The sequence below is a fragment of the Schistocerca nitens genome, chromosome 6 (assembly GCF_023898315.1).
Source record: "Schistocerca nitens isolate TAMUIC-IGC-003100 chromosome 6, iqSchNite1.1, whole genome shotgun sequence".
Classification (NCBI taxonomy): domain Eukaryota; kingdom Metazoa; phylum Arthropoda; class Insecta; order Orthoptera; family Acrididae; genus Schistocerca; species Schistocerca nitens.
In genome coordinates this window covers 209453297-209474311 of record NC_064619.1, presented here as the reverse complement: position 1 = coordinate 209474311, position 21015 = coordinate 209453297, and the positions used below count along the sequence as shown (strand labels likewise).

The 21015-nt window shown below is 45.9% G+C and overlaps 1 pseudogene; it reads right to left on the bottom strand.

Annotated features, from left to right (window-relative positions):
* Nucleotides 1-20018: 20018 nt before the first annotated feature.
* Nucleotides 20019-20136, bottom strand: LOC126263881 (5S ribosomal RNA; annotated as a pseudogene).
* Nucleotides 20137-21015: the final 879 nt, after the last annotated feature.

Below are 21015 nucleotides of genomic sequence, written 5' to 3'. Positions count from 1 at the left end.
TTTTTCTCTTGTAAAAAATTTGAAAGAAATGAAGAATGATTTTTGTTGACTACAATTCTACCCGTTAAAACGTTACTGCTCTATTACTGCACTTGTATTATAAGAAATAAAACATAATGCCTCGGTATTATTGGCACTTGAAACAAAAACTTCATTATTGGCACTTCATTATTGGCACTTAGAACCTATCAGTTCCCTGGCATGGCACCTACAATTTTTTTAATCAATTATTTTCTAATTTGTCCCATTATTTTCTGCAATGTTGAGTTTAACAAAATGGCTCTGAGCACTATGGGACTTAACTGCTGAGATCATCAGTCCTCTAGAACTTAGAACTACTTAAACATAACTAACCTAAGGACATCACACACATCCATGCCCTAGGCAGGACTCGAACCTGCGACCGTAGCGGTCGCGCGGCTCCAGACTGTAGCGCCTAGAACCGCAGGGCCACTCCGGCCGGCTGAGTTTAACAGCATAATTCTATAGTATTAGAATACCTTCTCAGTTTTTTGTATACAAATGGGTTATATACAAAAAGACATTCACTGTTTTTTTTTCCGTGGCAAAATTGAGATTTGGCGCTTAAAATGTTTGACATTTTCATTCTTCATTTATTTATCGACACATTTATGCAGTTCAGAGTTCGTCAATCAAAGCAGTTACAGCCCACTATGAATTTACTGGAGTACTTACATACAGGATCGACATCCATACATTCTTGCACGTATCGCAAAGACAGTGTACTTTATTCAAAACACGTGTAGCCCGATAAGACTTAACTGCGATACGTGCATGAATGTATCGATAAATGATCATTTCATCACGATTCCTTATTACATCATAATTACAGGTCGTAAATAGTGCAGCACAGTGATTATTATTGTTGTCGCTATTGTTATTTCTTTACAAAGAAACATAATTCGCTGTAGCGATACAAGTGTTTCGTGCAAGATTAGAAACAACAAGAAACCGTGACCCGAACGCACTACGGCGTTTGCGATCAGGCTTGTAAAACTTTGGATCTCGATATCTAGAAAACGCTTGAGAAACGTGTTGTACTACGTCAGCACTTGCTACACCTGAGAACGTGCTGCAGTCGTGCGAAACAGGAGCAAAATCAGTAAACCGCTTGCCCGTATGCTTTCCTTTTGAACCACCTCTCTCGCGTGTAGGCAATAGAATTCATTACTAGAGACTTAGCTGCGAACTTTTTGAGCATATAAGTCCCAGGAAATTTGTCAATTCCCCAGTGTCATAAAGACTGCGTCATGTTTGGTAATGTGCTCCGTGACAGACAGAATTTGTGCAAAATGTCTACGACTTTTCCGATAACCCACTTGAAACATCACCATGACTAATAAATGACTAATTAGAAGATTGAGGTGACGTTCCTTACTTTCTGACTGTGTAAATGCGGCAGTTTAAGAGAGCAATCTTTGCAGTCTTTCCGCAATGCTTACTTAACTGCGGAACATTATCGTTACTTCCGGATTGTTATCGCCATGCGCTATCGCTACGCAAGTAACTGAATGATGCAATATATACGACCAGAAGCAGTGAAGGAAGGCCAAGGATACAACGCAGTAGCCTGACAGGTTGGTAATTCCATCATATTGGGACAACTTGTATTGGTAAACACAAGTGTTGCGCCATTATGGTTTCAGAGACGTAAGAACAATTACGCACTGTCAGTCACAATTGAGAAACTGTAGACGCAAACGCACCGCGAAGCTGGAAAGTAAGTCTTATTACCAACCGTGAAGAGAGCTTGTCATCCAAGCACGTAAGTATTAGCTAATTAACAACTACTCGATAATTATCGAAGAACAGCCAGCATCTAATTGTAAATGAATGTAAACGATGTTTATACAGAATGAGTCCAAAACCATTAGCTTAAAAACGATTACCCTGGCAGTGTACTTAATGAACTTTTATACACTGGTTGGTGATAATCCTTTTCAATATTTTATGCATTTATTGGTCTGGTAGATCGCAGCAGTTTAAAACATATGTAAGGCGCAGGCTTTCGTGACCAATGTCACACATAGTAGCTAATTTAGGACCGGCACGTTCATCTACAAATGGCGCGGGAAACACTAAGGAGACTGATAGTGAATGTATGAACTTTGAAGTCGATTTTAAAGGGCTGCAATAACATGTGCACTGTCAAAATACGCCAAATGTACTTTAATTCCAATAGTTATACTTATAAAGTGTTTTTAAGTGAGTGAGCATCGTATATGTTATGTCAACTCGCATTTGACAGCAATTGTAACAACATACCACATGTCTTAGACGAGGCCCATGTGATGCACAACCGACGAATATTACTGCTCTTGAATAACCTATCTAACTTAACATGGAGAACAAGACCAGTGCAATACTTCAATACTTGCTTCAGACTTGAACGTAATTTGGAACACCGTAATTGTAGAAAAGATTTACAGCTTGTATATGCAAGCTTAGTTGTTATTCTCGATCCCGCTACTACATAGAGCTGACAACAAGAAATTTTAGTACCCGGTACAGGGGACATGGACAAGCACTAAGATAAAAGAAAACGCTAAGCAGCTTCCCATTTGTAAGCCGGCCGGGGTGGCCGAGCGGTTCTAGGCGGTACAGTCTACGGTCGAAGGTTCGAATCCTGCCTCGGGCATGGATGTGTGTGATGTCCTTAGGTTAGTTAGGTTTAAGTAGTTCTAAGTTCTAGAGGACTGATGACCTCAGAAGTTAAGCCCCATAGTGCTCAGAGCCATTTGAACCTTCCCATTTGTAAACTTAGAAGTATCGGTATTCAAAAGAGCAACGCAATCCAAAAAGACGGATTTCTAATAAGAAATTGAAATCTACATAGCCAGATGTTCAGCATCTTTAGTCCAAATGAAAGAAACAGAGCTAGCGATCAATAACTATATTCGTAACTTTCAAGATGTTTAAAGTGTAGCATCGCTTCTCGAAAAAAGGAATATAAAATCTAGTAATCTGTATTCAGCGACAATGAAAGCGCTATATGCGTCCTTAGGATTGTAATAAGCATGATCTTTGTTTGTCTCGTAATATATAAGAAAAGAACTTTTGTTTCTTTGTGCTCTGCTTTTCTGTCGTCTTCTTGGTTCTGACGTCCTAGCTAAAGGTCGCATATAGATCACGGTCTATAATTTAACTATATGTAGTGTAATTATAATTTTTGTTAAATATATACGTCAGTACCGATGTAGCATGTATTTTTGTTAGTAGCAGGAAAGTACCTTCCCTACCCCTTATTTATGAACGTTACAATTAAATGTTGCCCTGGCCATTTTGTGTAAGTGCATTATTGAAGCGACGCCATTGGTGTTAAAATGATAAAAACTTTCTTAATGGTCATTTAATTCTAAAAGTATTGAAAGGATTTAATCTCAATAAATAGAAAACTGCGTCTTATAATATTTTCCATTCCATTTTAGGCCAGAGTTAGTTTTATTAAAAACAATTATTTCAATTGTATACGCTGCCATTGCACATAGGCGGCTATACTGGAGCATCAAGTCTCACAGAGAAAAATAAATAATTGAATATTGTGTTTAATTTGCTTATAGCGTAACATTAAGAAAAGATTTTTTTTTATCCATCGGGAGTAAGATGGATGTCTTCACGTTGGAATACGTATGATATTTCTGGCGATAGCGCCCTGAGAAAAATTTGCCGTGGCTTTTAACAAACATAAAAGAGATTTTTTAACAAAACAGTTCATTCCAAATTCAACAGAATAATTTATTCCATTCATTTTCCTAAAAGTTCACTATAAAAGGAAAACAAAAGGCCCGGTGCAAGTAGGACTCTCACTCTAAGGGTTCCTTAATAAACGTAATCATGCATATAGACAGTACATCCATCACAGGAATCGAGAATCTCGACGATTTTTCTCGTTATCGACAGTGATAGTGGCCGGATATCGATCCAGGGAAATCTAAGAAATAACTGTTTGCGGATTTTTTCCCTTTAGTTGTACCGCGAAAACTTGCTTCCTGCCAAATTCCAATACTCTAGGCCAACGGGAAATATATAGGTTTTGATGACTGTAAAAAAAATTTTGTAAATTTTTTTTGTTTGTTTATTTTCGCAATCACATTCTTATAACACAGTCATAATCGGTTTCGGCCATTTAAAGAACATCTTTAGATTCTAAAGGCGGCATACACTGAACACAGGTTCATGCGATGAGTGTGTCTACGGGTATCAATATACATTACTGGCCATTAAAATTGCGACACCACGAAGATGACGTGCTACAGACGCGAAATTTACCCACAGGAAGAAGATGCTCTGATACGCAAATGATTAGCTTTTCAGAGCATTCAACAAGGTTGGCGCCGGTGGCGACACCTACAACGTGCTGACATGACGAAAGTTTCCAACCGATTTCTCATACACAAACACCAGTTGACAGGTATTGCCTGGTGAAACGCTGTTGTGATGCCTCGTGTAAGGAGGAGAAATGCGTACCATCACGATTCCGACTTTGATAAAGGTCGGATTGTAGCCTATCGCGATTGCGGTTTATCGTATCGCGACATTGCTGCTCGCGTTGTCGAGATCCAATGACTGTTAGCAGAATATGGAATCGGTGGGTCCAGGAGGGTAATACGGAACGCCGTGCTGGATCCCAACGGCCTCGTATCACCAGCAATCGAGATGACAGGCATCTTATCCGCATGTCTGTAACGGATCGTGCAGCCACGTCTCACTCCCTGAGTCAACAGATGGGGACGTTTGCAAGACAACAACCATATGTACGAACAGTTCGACGACGTTTGCAGCAGTGTGGACTATCAGCTCGGAGACCATGGCTGTGGTTACCCTAGACGCTGCATCACAGACAGGAGCGCCTGCGATGGTGTACTCAACGACGAACCTGGGTGCACGAATGGCAAAACGTCATTTTTTTCGGATGAATCCAGGTTCTGTTTACAGCAAAATGATGGTCGCATCCGTGTTTGGCGACATCGCGGTGAACGTACATTCGAAGCGTGTATTCGTCATCGCCATACTGGCATATCACACGGCGTGATGGTATGGGGTGCCATTGGTTACACGTATAGGGGTCCTCTTGTTCGCATTGACGGCACTTGAAACGTCCCCTTAGAAAAATGATAAATGACTGTGCTTAAACTGACACACAATATTTTTAGCGCAACGCAATCTGACTTTCAAAAATCCCTACAAAAGAATGGCCCTGACTAACAATAAGCTATACCTTTCATGAATCACTTACCTCACAAAAATCTTCGTTACTCAAACTACTGCAATACAGCGTGCGTCTACCGCCAGCTGAATAAAAGATTCTAACTACTGAAGACACTAACTACTGATAGGCATATTTAGCAAATGAAAGGTTTTGATTCAGAGCAAACAATGTCTTTACCTTAATAGTGTTCAAAAGTCATCATATATTTCATGACATCCAGTCTTACAAATTTACTGTCTCTGATGGACACACTTCCAGATCATCCGCTCTCATACTCCGCCATCTCTCTCTCCACATCCACCACTTCTGGCGGCTCACCTCTAACTGCGCAACGCTACGCGCTGCTGTTAACAGCCAACTGCCCAACACTACAATAGCAAATTCCAACAATGCAAACCAGCACAGACTGCACACAGCACAGTCAGTAATTTTCATATAGAGCGCTACGTGGCGTTACCAACATAAAAACCTAAACTGCCTACTTACACACTTTGAACAGTGGACGTTACATTTCAGATGTGTTACGACCCGTGTCTCTACCCCTCATTCGATCCCTGCGAAACCCTACCTTTCAACAGGATAATGCACGACCGCATGTTGCAGATCCTGCACGGGCCTTTCTGGATACAGAAAATGTTCGACTGCTGCCCTGGCCAGCACATTCTCCAGATCTCTCACCAATTGAAAACGTCTGGTCAATGGTGGCCGAGCAACTGGCTCGTCACAATACGCCAGTCACTACTCTTGATGAACTGTGGTATCGTGTTGAAGCTGCATGGGCAGCTGTGCCCGTACACGCCATCCAAGCTCTGTCTGACTTAATGCCCAGGCGTATCAAGGCCGTTATTACTGATTTCTCAGGATCTATGCACCAAAATTGCGTGAAAATGTAATCACATGTCAGTTCTAGTATAATATATTTGTCCAGCTTTTACATAAATTGCCTTAATTTATGTTTAATTGACTTACAAGCTTAAATTTTCATCGTCGCCAAGGGACCGTATAGCGTACTATGTGCCATAAATTTCACATGAAACGTCTACCCGTTCCTAATAAAATGGGTTTTTAACAGCCGGACAGTTAGACAGACCGACAACCAACTGGTCCTACAAGGATTCGGTTTTAGCGACAGAAATAGCGCACGCACGCACGCACGCGCGCATGCGAGCGCGAGCGCGCGCGCACACACACACACACACACACACGCACACACACACACACACACTGGCGCGCGCGTTTGATCTAACAATTCAGTCTCGATGTTCATCAGCATGAATTCAGTGTAATACACTTCAAATTACAAAAGTCACAGGATACCTCATTTTGCCCGGTGTATTGCAGCAGCTCGACGTGGCATGGACTCAAAAAATCTTCGGAAGTCCCCTGCAAAAATATTGAGCCATGCTGCCTCTACAGCCGTTCATAGCTGAGAAGGTGTTGCCGGTGCAGGATTATGTGCAGAAACTGATCTCTCGATTACATCCTATAAATGTTCGATGGGATTCGAAGACTTCCAAGTAGCCGGACATAACCGAGAACCCAGTCCACTCCATCTAAACACGGCCCCTCACCATTGTGGATCCACCACCAGCTTGCACAGGGCCTTGCTGACAACACAGGTCCGTGGCTTCCTGGGGTCTGCGCAACATTCGAACTTTACCATCAGCTCTTACTACCCGATATCAGGACTCACATCGCCAGGCCACAGTTCTCTAGTCGTCTAGGGTCCAACCGATATGGTCACGAGCCCACGAGAGCCGCTGCAGGCGAAGTTGTGCCTGCCGAGAATTCTCCCGGGTTGTGTGGCCGTGGTCCACGGAACCACCGGCAAGACTCAGCACAACTAGGAGCACCTCCGAAGATGTCCAACGTAGCTTTGGACGAAACGTCAGGGATAGAAGAGTTCCATGGACCACGGCCGTACAACCCGGAAGAATTCTCGGCAACATCCGGTCGTGAAAGCCTTCATTGTACACTCCTGGAAATTGAAATAAGAACACCGTGAATTCATTGTCCCAGGAAGGGGAAACTTTATTGACACATTCCTGGGGTCAGATACATCACATGATCACACTGACAGAACCACAGGCACATAGACACAGGCAACAGAGCATGCACAATGTCGGCACTAGTACAGTGTATATCCACCTTTCGCAGCAATGCAGGCTGCTATTCTCCCATGGAGACGATCGTAGAGATGCTGGATGTAGTCCTGTGGAACGGCTTGCCATGCCATTTCCACCTGGCGCCTCAGTTGGACCAGCGTTCGTGCTGGACGTGCAGACCGCGTGAGACGACGCTTCATCCAGTCCCAAACATGCTCAATGGGGGACAGATCCGGAGATCTTGCTGGCCAGGGTAGTTGACTTACACCTTCTAGAGCACGTTGGGTGGCACGGGATACATGCGGACGTGCATTGTCCTGTTGGAACAGCAAGTTCCTTGCCGGTCTAGGAATGGTAGAACGATGGGTTCGATGACGGTTTGGATGTACCGTGCACTATTCAGTGTCCCCTCGACGATCACCAGTGGTGTACGGCCAGTGTAGGAGATCGCTCCCCACACCATGATGCCGGGTGTTGGCCCTGTGTGCCTCGGTCGTATGCAGTCCCGATTGTGGCGCTCACCTGCACGGCGCCAAACACGCATACGACCATCATTGGCACCAAGGCAGAAGCGACTCTCATCGCTGAAGACGACACGTCTCCATTCGTCCCTCCATTCACGCCTGTCGCGACACCACTGGAGGCGGGCTGCACGATGTTGGGGCGCGAGCGGAAGACGGCCTAACGGTGTGCGGGACCGTAGCCCAGCTTCATGGAGACGGTTGCGAATGGTCCTCGCCGATACCCCAGGAGCAACAGTGTCCCTAATTTGCTGGGAAGTGGCGGTGCGGTCCCCTACGGCACTGCGTAGGATCCTACGGTCTTGGCGTGCATCCGTGCGTCGCTGCGGTCCGGTCCCAGGTCGACGGGCACGTGCACCTTCCGCCGACCACTGGCGACAACATCGATGTACTGTGGAGACCTCACGCCCCACGTGTTGAGCAATTCGGTGGTACGTCCACCCGGCCTCCCGCATGCCCACTATACGCCCTCGCTCAAAGTCCGTCAACTGCACATACGGTTCACGTCCACCCTGTCGCGGCATGCTACCAGTGTTAAAGACTGCGATGGAGCTCCGTATGCCACGGCAAACTGGCTGACACTGACGGCGGCGGTGCACAAATGCTGCGCAGCTAGCGCCATTCGACGGCCAACACCGCGGTTCCTGGTGTGTCCGCTGTGCCGTGCGTGTGATCATTGCTTGTACAGCCCTCTCGCAGTGTCCGGAGCAAGTATGGTGGGTCTGACACACCGGTGTCAATGTGTTCTTTTTTCCATTTCCAGGAGTGTATGATTAAATGTTGTGCCTGTTGGCAAAGGCATTCGTATCGCTCGTCTGCTGCCTCAGCCCATTAACACCAGATTTCTCCGCACTGTCCTAGCGGATACGTTCGTCGTAGGTCCCACATTGGCTTATGCGGTTATTTCACGCTGTGCTGCTTGTCTGTTGGCACTGACAACTCTACGCAAACGTCCGCAGCTCGTGGTCGTGCGGTAGCGTACTCGCTTCCTACGCCCGGGTTCCCGGGTTCGATTGCCGGCGGGGTCAGGGAATTTCTCTGCCTCGTGATGACTGGGTGTTGTGTGCTGTCCTTAGGTTAGTTAGGTTTAAGTAGTTCTAAGTTCTAGGGGACTGATGACCATAGATGTTAAGTCCCATAGTGCTCAGAGCCATTTGAGCCCCTACGCAAACGCCACTCCTGTCCGTTGTTAAATGAAAGCCGTTGGCCACAGCGATGTCCGCGGTGAGAGGTAGTGCGTGAAATTTGGTATTCCCACCGAACCCGTGATATTGTGCATCTCGTGATGCTGAATTCCCTCACAGTTTCCGAAATGGAATATCTTGGGCGTTTAGCTCCAACTACCATTCCGCGTTCACAGTCTGTTCATTCCCATTGTGAGGCCTAATCACGTCGGAAACCTTTTCACATGAATCATTTCAGTATAAATGACAGCTCCGCCAACGCACATACGCGTGAGTATGGAACAACACGCGGACGCGTGTCCTCTTCGCGATTCTGTATAGATTGGAGAAGCGGACCCATCCACTATATTAAAACCCGACTGTTTTATTCTATCACATGCCGCTTTTTAACGGTGTTTTGTTCTAACGGACAACGAATGTTGGATACAAAGTTCTGAGCTTTCCCGCTCTAATGTTTTAGTTCACTTGAAGATGTGGCTTTTAGTGACAATAACCGGTAGTGATCCAATAATAAGAGAGTAAATACAGCTGAAGCGGTTTATTAATACCCAAGATGACTACTCATAGCTGTGGTTGCCCTACCTGCAATCTCCTTTTTACTGTATTTGCATTTTCCCAGTATCCTACGAATGAGCCAAAGTGTACCACTAACTTTGCATACGAGTGATCATCTTCGATCATTCCATTGCATGTTCCAACAAATTGTTACAGACAGGTAATTCTATAAGCTCACTACATCCAATTGTGATTCGTTGGTAATGCCGTCAGAGCATACTACGTATTTTTGATTTTGCGAAGTGCAAGGTTACACTGTTATTAATGGTTGAAGCGAGTTGTCTAGTTATTCACTACTTCGAAATCGTATAAAGATCCGACGGAATATTTGTTCAAGATTTTTCACACAGTACCTTATTATACACTGCGCAGCAAAATTAAACGGTCACGTGTTTGAAACCCGGTTAAGGTCTGCCATTGCGGCGCCAAAGTTTGAAATTGGGCTCGGAGGTGTCTACAACCTTCCTCTGTAATTGCGCAAAAAGCGGAGCGCCCTTAGATTTCACCGTTTGGCTAGGCACCTCCTCAGACAGCAACGTGTCGACACAAGCGACAAGAATGCCAGAGCTCTGAAATTCATGTGAAACGTTGTTGTTGTTGTTTTTGTTGTTGTTGTTGTTGTGGTCTTCGGTATTGAGACTGGTTTGATGCAGCTCTCCATGCTACTCTATACTGTGCAAGCTGCTTCATCTCCCAGCACCTACTGCAACCTACATCCTTCTGAATCTGCTTAGTGTATTCATCTCTTGGTCTTACTCTGCGATTTTTACCCTCCACGCTGCCCTCCAATACTAAATTGGTGATCCCTTGATGCCTCAGGACATGTCCTACCAACCGGTCCCTTCTTCTTCTCAAATTGTGCCGCAAACTCCTCTTCTCCCCAATTCTATTCAATACCTCCTCATTCTTCCCCCATGAACCATGGACCTTGCCGTTGGTGGGGAGGCTTGCGTGCCTCAGCGATACAGATGGCCGTACCGTAGGTGCAACCACAACGGACGGGTATCTGTTGAGAGGCCAGACAAACATGTGGTTCCTGAAGAGGGGCAGCAGCCTTTTCAGTAGTTGCAGGGGCAACAGTCTGGATGATTGACTGATCTGACCTTGTAACATTAACCAAAACGGCCTTGCTGTGCTGGTACTGCGAACAGCTGAAAGCAAGGGGAAACTACAGCCGTAATTTTTCCCGAGGACATGCAGCTTTACGGTATGATTAAATGACGATGGCGTCCTCTTGGGTAAAATATTCCGGAGGTAAAATAGTCCCCCATTCGGATCTCCGGGCGGGGACTACTCAAGAGGACGTCGTTATCAGGAGAAAGAAAACTGACATTCTACGGATCGGAGCGTGGAATGTCAGATCCCTTAATCGGGCAGGTAGGTTAGAAAATTTAAAAAGGGAAATGGATAGGTTAAAGTTAGATATAGTGGGAATTAGTGAAGTTCGGTGGCAGGTGGAACAACACTTTTGGTCAGGTGATTACAGATTTATAAATACAAAATCAAATAGGGGTAATGCAGGAGTAGGTATAATAATGAATAAAAAAAATAGGAGTGCGGGTTAGCTACTACAAACAGCATAGTGAACGCATTATTGTGGCCAAGATAGACACAAAGCCCCTGCCTACTACAGTAGTACAAGTTTATATGCCAACTAGCTCTGCAGATGATGAAGAAATTGATGAAATGTATGACGAGATAAAAGAAATTATTCAGGTAGTGAAGGCAGACGAAAATTTAATAGTCATGGGTGACTGGAATTCGTCAGTAGGAAAAGGGAGAGAAGGAAACATAGTAGGTGAATATGGATTGGGGGGAAGAATTGAAAGAGGAAGCCGCCTTGTAGAATTTTGCACAGAGCATAACTTAATCATAGCTAACACTTGGTTCAAGAATCATAAAAGAAGGTTGTATACCTGGAAGAATCCTGGAGATACTAAAAGGTATCAGATAGATTATATAATGGTAAGACAGAGATTTTGGAACCAGGTTTTAAATTGTAAGACATTTCCAGGGGCAGATGTGGATTCTGACCACAATCTATTGGTTATGAACTGCAGATTGAAACTGAAGAAACTGCAAAAAGGTCGGAATTTAGGGAGATGGGACCTGGATAAACTGAAAGAACGAGAGGTTGTAGAGAGTTTCAGGGAGAGCATAAGGGAGCAATTGACAGGTATGGGGGAAAGAAATACAGTAGAAGAAGAATGGGTAGCTCTGTGAGATGAAGTAGTGAAATATAAAAATGCAGTAAATGAAGCAGGCAAAAAGGAATACAAACGTCTCAAAAATGAGATCGACAGCAAGGGCAAAATGGCTAAGCAGGGATGGCTAGAGGACAAATGTAAGGATGTAGAGGCTTATCTCACTAGGGGTAAGATAGATACTGCCTACAGAAAAATTAAAGAGACCTTTGGAGAGAAGAGAACCACTTGTATGAATATCAAGAGCTCAGATGGCAACCCAGTTCTAAGCAAAGAAGGGAAGGCAGAAAGGTGGAAGGAGTATATAGAGGGTTTATACAAGGGCGATGTACTTGAGGACAATATTATGGAAATGAAAGAGGATGTAGATGAAGATGAAATGGGAGATAAGATACTGCGTGAAGAGTTTGACAGAGCCCTGAAAGACCTGAGTCGAAACATGGCCCCGGGAGTAGACAACATTCCATTAGAACTACTGATGGCCTTGGGAGAGCCAGTCATGACAAAACTCTACCATCTGGTGAGCAAGATGTATGAGACAGGCGAAATACCCACAGACTTCAAGAGGAATATAATAATTCCAATCCCAAAGAAAGCAGGTGTTGACAGATGTGAAAATTACCGAACTATCAGTTTAATAAGTCACAGATGCAAAATACTAACGCGAATTCTTTACAGACGAATGGAAAAACTGGTAGAAGCGGACCTCGGGGAAGATCAGTTTGGATTCCGTAGATATGTTGGAACACGTGAGGCAATACTAACCTTACGACTTATCTTAGAAGAAAGATTAAGAAAAGACAAACCTACGTTTCTAGCATTAGTAGACTTAGAGAAAGCTTTTGACAACGTTAACTGGAATACTCTCTTTCAAATTCTGAAGGTGGCAGGGGTAAAATACAAGGAGCGAAAGGCTATTTACAATTTGTACAGAAACCAGATGGCAGTTGTAAGAGTCGAGGGGCATGAAAGGGAAGCAGTGGTTGGGAAAGGAGTGAGACAGGGTTGTAGCCTCTCCCCGATGTTATTCAATCTGTATATTGAGCAAGCAGTAAAGGAAACAAATGAAAAATTCGGATTAGGTATTAAAATTCATGGAGAAGAAGTAAAAACTTTGAGGTTCGCCGATGACATTGTAATTCTGTCAGAGACAGCAAAGGACTTGGAAGAGCAGTTGAATGGAATGGACAGTGTCTTGAAAGGAGGATATAAGATGAACATCAACAAAAGCAAAACGAGGATAATGGAATGTAATCAAATTAAGTCGGGTGATGCTGAGGGGATTAGATTAGGAAATGAGACACTTAAAGTAGTAAAGCAGTTTTGCTATTTAGGGAGTAAAATAACTGATGATGGTCGAAGTAGAGAGGATATAAAAGGTAGGACTGGCAATGGCAAGGAAATCGTTTCTGAAGAAGAGAAATTTGTTAACATCGAGTATAGATTTAAGTGTCAGGAAGTCGTTTCTGAAAGTATTTGTATGGAGTGTAGCCATGTATGGAAGTGAAACATTGACGATAAATAGTTTGGACAAGAAGAGAATAGAAGCTTTCGAAATGTGGTGCTACAGAAGCATGCTGAAGATAAGGTGGGTAGATCACGTAACTAATGAGGAGGTATTGAATAGGATTGGGGAGAAGAGAAGTTTGTGGCACAACTTGACTAGAAGAAGGGATCGGTTGGTAGGACATGTTTTGAGGCATCAAGGGATCACAAATTTAGCATTGGAGGGCAGCGTGGAGGGTAAAAATCGTAGAGGGAGACCAAGAGATCAATACACTTAGCAGATTCAGAAGGATGTAAGCTGCAGTAGGTACTGGGAGATGAAGAGGCTTGCACAGGATAGAGTAGCATGGAGAGCTGCATCAAATCAGTCTCAGGACTGAAGACCACAACAACAACAACCTCCTCATTAGTTATGTGATCTACCCATCTAATCTTCAGCATTCTTCTGTAGCACCGCATTTCGAAAGCTTCTATTCTCTTCCTGTCCAAACTATTTATCGTCCATGTTTCGCTTCCATACATGGCTACACTCCATACAAATAATTTCAGAAACGACTTCCTGAAATCTATACCCTATATTAACAAATTTCTCTTCTTCAGAAACGCTTTCCTTCCCGTTGCCAGTTTACATTTTATATCCTAAGGAGGCTGCAACTACATTGAGCGGTGTGTAGTGCGATCGCGAAATTTGAACGTGATCCCAAATATTCAAGCCGGCCGTTGTGGCCGAGCGGTTCGAGGTGCTACAGTCTGCAGCCGCGCGACCGCTGCTGAAATGTAGGGTTTCGCAGGGATCGAATGAAGGGTAGAGCCACGGGTCGTAACACATCTGAAATGTATCGTCCACTGTTCAAAGTGTCGTCAATGTGAACAAGAGGTGACCGAGACGTGTAACCAAAGGCAACCCATACCATCGCGCCGGGTGATACGCCAGTATGTCGATGACGAATACACGCTTCCAATGTGCGTTCACCACGATGTCGCCAATCACGGATGCGACCATCATGATGGTGTAAACAGAACCTGGATTCATTCGAAAAAATGACGTTTTGCCATTCGTACACCCAGGTTCGTCGTTGAGTACACCATCGCAGGCGCTCCTGTCTGTGATGCAGCCTCAAGGGTAACCGCAGCCGTGGCCTCCGAGCTGATAGTCCATACTGCTGCAAACGTCAAAAAAAATGTGTGTGAAATCTTATGGGACTTAACTGCTAAGGTCATCAGTCCCTAAGGTTACACACTACTTAACCGAAATTATCCTAAGGACAAACACACACACCCATGCCCGAGGGAGGACTCGAACCTCCGCCGGGACCGCTGCAAACGTCGTCGAACTGTTCGTGCAGATGGTTGTTGTCTTGCAAACGTCCCCATCTGTTGCTGCACGATTCGCTACAGCCATGCGGATAAGATGCATGTCATCTCGACTGCTAATGACTCGAGGCCGTTGGGATCCAGAACGGCGTTCCGTATTACCCTCCTGAACCCACCGATTCCATATTCCGCTAGCAGTCGTTGGATCTCGACCAAGACGAGGAGCAATGTCGCGATACGATAAACCGCAATCGCGATAGGCTACAATCCGACCTTTATCAAAGTCGGAAACGTGATGGTACGCATTTCTCCTCCTTACACGAGGCAGCACAACAACGTTTCACCAGGCAATACCGGTCAACTGCTGTCCCGGTCAACTGCTGTTTGTGTATGAGAAATCGGTTGGAAACTTTCCTCATGTCAGCACGTTGTAGGTGTCGCCACCGGCGCCAACCTTGTGTTAATGCTCTCAAAAGCTAATAATTTGATTATCACAGCATCTTCTTCCTGTCGGTTAAATTTCGCGTCTGTAGCACGTCATCTTCGTGGTGCAGCAATGTTAATGGCGAGTAGTGTAATAAGACCTGCACCAAGGCGGCCTGACATGCCCCGCAAGGGGTCTCCTGACCAATGACGCCAAATGCCCATTTCCATTATACCCCGTTATACGTCGGTAAGCCAAAACATTATGACCGCTGCCCGCCGCTATGTTGTATGAAGCCTGGTCGCGTTGTGGGCACTGACGCGGTAGCAAAAGTATGCAAGCGGGGCGGACGGGGGATCACCCTAACAAAGATATGGGCTGCAAATGGGGGCCGGCTGGGGTGGTCGAGCGGTTCTGGGCTCTACAGTCCGGAGCCGCGCGACCGCTGCGGTCGCAGGTTCGAATCCTGCCTCGGGCATGGATGTGTGTGTTGTCCTTAGGTTGGTTAGGTTTAAGTAGTTCTAAGTTCTAGGGGACTAATGACCTCAGAAATTAAGTCCCATAGTGTTCAGAGCCATTTGATCCATTTGAACCAAATGTTCGTAGTTGTGTGTGAATTTCTAAGGGACCAAACTGATGATATCATCGGTCCCTAAACTTATACACTACTTAAACAACAACACACACACACCCATGCCCAAGGGAGGACTCGAACCTCTGGTGGGAAGGGCCGCGCAATCGCTGACATGGCGCCTGAAACCGCCGGCCACTCCACGCGGCAACGCGATCCGGAGCAGCAAAAGTGTTTCTACTTTTTCAGCCCTCCTGTAGCATGATAACGGGAGGTGTGGGGTGGTGGCCGGGTGGGGGGGAGGGGTGAGTAGGGGGTAGGGGGCAGGAGGCGTAATCATGTGCAACACTTGTAAGTAGGCTGTTTACGTTTTTATGTTGGTAACGCCACGTAGCGCTCTGTATGAAAATCACTGACTGGTTGGCCATTGTTGGAATATTCACTATTGTAGTGTTGGGCAGTTGGATGTGAACAGCGCGTAGCGTTGCGCAGTTGGAGGTGAGCCGCCAGAAGTGGTGGATGTTGAGAGAGAGATGGCGGAGTTTTGAGAACGGACGATCTGGACGTGTGTCCGCCAGAAAAAGGAAATTTGTAAAGATGTATATCGTGAATTGATAGATACATATATGATGACTTCTGAACACTATTAAGGTAAATACATTGTTTGTTGTCTATCAAAATCTTTCATTTACTAACTATGCCTATCAGTAGTTAGTGCCTTCAGTAGTTCGAATCTTTCATTTAGCTGGCAGTATTGGCGCTCGCTGTATTGATGTAGTTCGAGTAACAAAGATTTCTGTGAGGTAAGTAATTCACGAAAGGTATAGGTTATTGTTAGTCAGGGCCATTCTTCTGTAGGGCTTTTTGAAAGTCAGATTGCGTTGCGCTAAAAACATTGTTTGTCAGTTTAAGTACAGTCATTTATAATTTTTCTAAGGGGACGTTTCACGTTTATACAGTTTATTCTATTATTTACGAGACATCTAACTGAAAATTGATTCCATTCCATGCTGGGCGCCTGATACAGCAAGCGGTTATGAATTTCTTGAAATAAGACAGTCTCGCTTGCAAATTGTTTTATCTGTTTATTGGCAATGAAATGTTTCGCCCTTGTGGGGCATCTTCAGTTAATATAAGTAGTAATGTGGTGAGCCAACATTCGTCCTTTAATGCCAGCATATTGCATTAAGAAAAAAATTATAAGGAAGCATCGTCCTATAGGGCAATGTATCCTTATAATTTTTTTATATAGGACGATGTTCCATTATTATTTTTTCTATAGGACGCTGTTTCCTTATAGGACGAAATGACAACTAAATATTAACGTTGCTCAATGTCGCTGTGTCGAGCGCTAATCGACGTTGTGAAGTGCTTTTGCTCACTGAATACTGTTTAAGAGAAAATGCTTCAGAAGACTTACTTTTTCTATTTTTACTTTTTTTGGGGTGGAGGGGGAGTATAATTGCACATACATTCGGTCTCTTGTTATGCGATACGTAATAACGATATTACAGACCACAACCAGGCCTATTTGGAGGTAACAACAAACAATAGTTAGGTAATCAGAGGAAAGCATACACTGAAGTGCCAAACAAACTGGTGTACCTGCCTAATACTGTGTAGAGCCCCCGAGAGCACGCAGAAGTGCCGCAACACAACGTGGCAGCCGCGCGGAGTGGCTGCGCGGTTTGAGGCGCCATGTCACGGACTGCCAGGCCCCTCTCGCCATCGAGCATGGGTGTGTGTGCTGTTCTTAGCATAATTTAGTCTAAGTAGTGTGTAAGACTAGGGACCGATGACCTCAGCAGTTTGGTCCCTTAGGAATTCACACACATTTGAACATTTTTTAAAACAAGGTGGCATGGGCTCGACTGATGTCTGAAGTAGTGCTGGAGGTAATTGACGCCATGAATCCTCTAGGGATCAGAATAAGTAAAGAGAGAAATATCTGAGTACGTTCAGATTTGCTCAGCTGTTTGAAAATCAAACAACCTAAGAGGTCTACCAGCACAGTAATTCATAATTTTCCAAAGGGGATGTTTCACACTGACACATAGAAGAGTAAATGAATACGAAGGCAAATGGTGCCTCTAAGTGCCCACCTGTTCGGTAACATCCTCCATGCCACCCGCGCACGTTTGTTGACCGCCTCAAAAATGTACATGTACAGAGCCTTCCACTCACATTCAGCTGTGTGGCGCTCCGGTGCCACTCTAGCGCCTGCGTGCAGGCGTGAGGATACCAAAGAGTATCACCTACCCTCATTAACAGGCCAACGAAATCTAACACAGAAGAATTCACAAAAAAAAAAAGGAAAGAGGGAGACGGAATCGACAGAAGAAAGAAAAGAGAAGCAGAGAAGAAATGGATTTCGGAGCTAGAAGGAGAGTATAACGACCCAGAAGAAGGAAATTCTACGAAAGAGTTCAGGAACCGGAGAGAGGCAGTCAGTCACGTCCTGTATTCTGCACAGATGAAGAAGGAAATGATACAGAGGAAAAGAGATTCTACACTTGTGGGCAAAATACACTCCTGGAAATTGAAATAAGAACACCGTGAATTCATTGTCCCAGGAAGGGGAAACTTTATTGACACATTCCTGGGGTCAGATACATCACATGATCACACTGACAGAACCACAGGCACATAGACACAGGCAACAGAGCATGCACAATGTCGGCACTAGTACAGTGTATATCCACCTTTCGCAGCAATGCAGGCTGCTATTCTCCCATGGAGACGATCGTAGAGATGCTGGATGTAGTCCTGTGGAACGGCTTGCCATGCCATTTCCACCTGGCGCCTCAGTTGGACCAGCGTTCGTGCTGGACGTGCAGACCGCGTGAGACGACGCTTCATCCAGTCCCAAACATGCTCAATGGGGGACAGATCCGGAGATCTTGCTGGCCAGGGTAGTTGACTTACACCTTCTAGAGCACGTTGGGTGGCACGGGATACATGCGGACGTGCATTGTCCTGTTGGAACAGCAAGTTCCCTTGCCGGTCTAGGAATGGTAGAACGATGGGTTCGATGACGGTTTGGATGTACCGTGCACTATTCAGTGTCCCCTCGACGATCACCAGTGGTGTACGGCCAGTGTAGGAGATCGCTCCCCACACCATGATGCCGGGTGTTGGCCCTGTGTGCCTCGGTCGTATGCAGTCCTGATTGTGGCGCTCACCTGCACGGCACCAAACACGCATACGACCATCATTGGCACCAAGGCAGAAGCGACTCTCATCGCTGAAGACGACACGTCTCCATTCGTCCCTCCATTCACGCCTGTCGCGACACCACTGGAGGCGGGCTGCACGATGTTGGGGCGTGAGCGGAAGACGGCCTAACAGTGTGCGGGACCTTAGCCCAGCTTCATGGAGACGGTTGCGAATGGTCCTCGCCGATACCCCAGGAGCAACAGTGTCCCTAATTTGCTGGGAAGTGGCGGTGCGGTCCCCTACGGCACTGCGTAGAATCCTACGGTCTTGGCGTGCATCCGTGCGTCGCTGCGGTCCGGTCCCAGGTCGACGGGCACGTGCACCTTCCGCCGACCACTGGCGACAACATCGATGTACTGTGGAGACCTCACGCCCCACGTGTTGAGCAATTCGGCGGTACGTCCACCCGGCCTCCCGCATGCCCACTATACGCCCTCGCTCAAAGTCCGTCAACTGCACATACGGTTCACGTCCACGCTGTCGCGGCATGCTACCAGTGTTAAAGACTGCGATGGAGCTCCGTATGCCACGGCAAACTGGCTGACACTGACGGCGGCGGTGCACAAATGCTGCGCAGCTAGCGCCATTCGATGGCCAACACCGCGGTTCCTGGTGTGTCCGCTGTGCCGTGCGTGTGATCATTGCTTATACAGCCCTCTCGCAGTGTCCGGAGCAAGTATGGTGGGTCTGACACACCGGTGTCAATGTGTTCTTTTTTCCATTTCCAGGAGTGTACTTCAGAGAACTGCTAAATGCTACTAAACCCCTAAACCCCTCCCGAACAGGCCATGAAGTCCCAACGATACCGACCGGCCGCCGTGTCATCCTGAGCCCACAGGCGTCACTGGATTCAGGGATGGAGGAGCATGTGGTCAGTACACCGCTCTCCCAAATGGTTCAAATGGCTCTGAGCACTATGAGACTTAACATCTGAGGTCATCAGTCCCCTAGAACTTAGAACTACTTAAACCTAACTAACCTAAGGACATCACACACATCCATGCCCGAGGCAGGATTCGAACCTGCGACCGTAGCAGTCGCGCGGTTCCAGACTGAAGCGCCTAGAACCGCTCGGCCACACCAGCCGACCCGCTCTCCCAGCCGAATGTCAGTTTCCGAGACCGGAGCCGCTACTTCTCAATCAAGTAGCTCCTCAGTTTGCCTCACAAGGGCTGAGTGCACCCCGCTTGCCAACAGCGCTCGGCAGACCGGATGGCCACCCATCCAAGTGCTAGCCCAGCCCGATAGCGCTTAACTTCGGTGATCGGACGGGAACCGGTGTTTCCACTGCGGCAAGGCCGTTAGCGCTGACTGCTACCAGGGAGACAATAATGCTGGGAAAAAATGAAAGAGAGCGAACAGTTATGACACAACGTTAGCCAGGATGGTTCAAATGACTCTGAGCACTATAGGACTCAACAGCTGAGGTCATCAGTCCTCTAGAACTTAGAACTACTTAAACCTAACTAACCTAAGGACATCACACACATCCATGCCCGACGCAGGATTCGAACCTGCGACCGTAGCAGTCGCGCGGTTCCAGACTGAAGCGCCTAGAACCGCTCGGCCACACCGGCCGGCGTAGCCAGGATGAAATAATTGTACTTACACCAGTAACAGAGGGATTTTTAGGTTGGTAATCAAAAGCCTGACTCCAGAAAACGATAGCACTTCAGCAGAGATGGTCAAGGGTGAGGATTTCCCGATTTGCAGCCCATATGTTTGCTAGGGTGATCCCCCGTCCGCTTCGCTTACATACTTTTGCTACCGCATCATTGCCCGCAATGCGACCAGGCGGCATACAACAAAGCGGCGGGCAGCGGTCATAATGGTTTGACTTATCGACGTATAATGATATCACTTTTACACAACTACACTAATATGTGTTACTACTATTCAAAATATAATACCTTTCATTAACAAGTCTTCATTTACTTATTTCTCCATTACTATCTTACCTACTGATCACTGATCAGGATAGAGTACGAATTATTTGCACGGGTCATCAGTTTCACTTATGTCCATCAGCTAACATGGTGTAATGTAAACCATAAACAGCATAGATTCCTGTTTATCGATATCACCATATGGAGACTGGCATGGTGGAGACATCGCTTATCAACGATAAATCACTTTGTTCCGGAAACCTGGAGAGCATTCGGTGCCGCATCTCTGTTGCTAAATT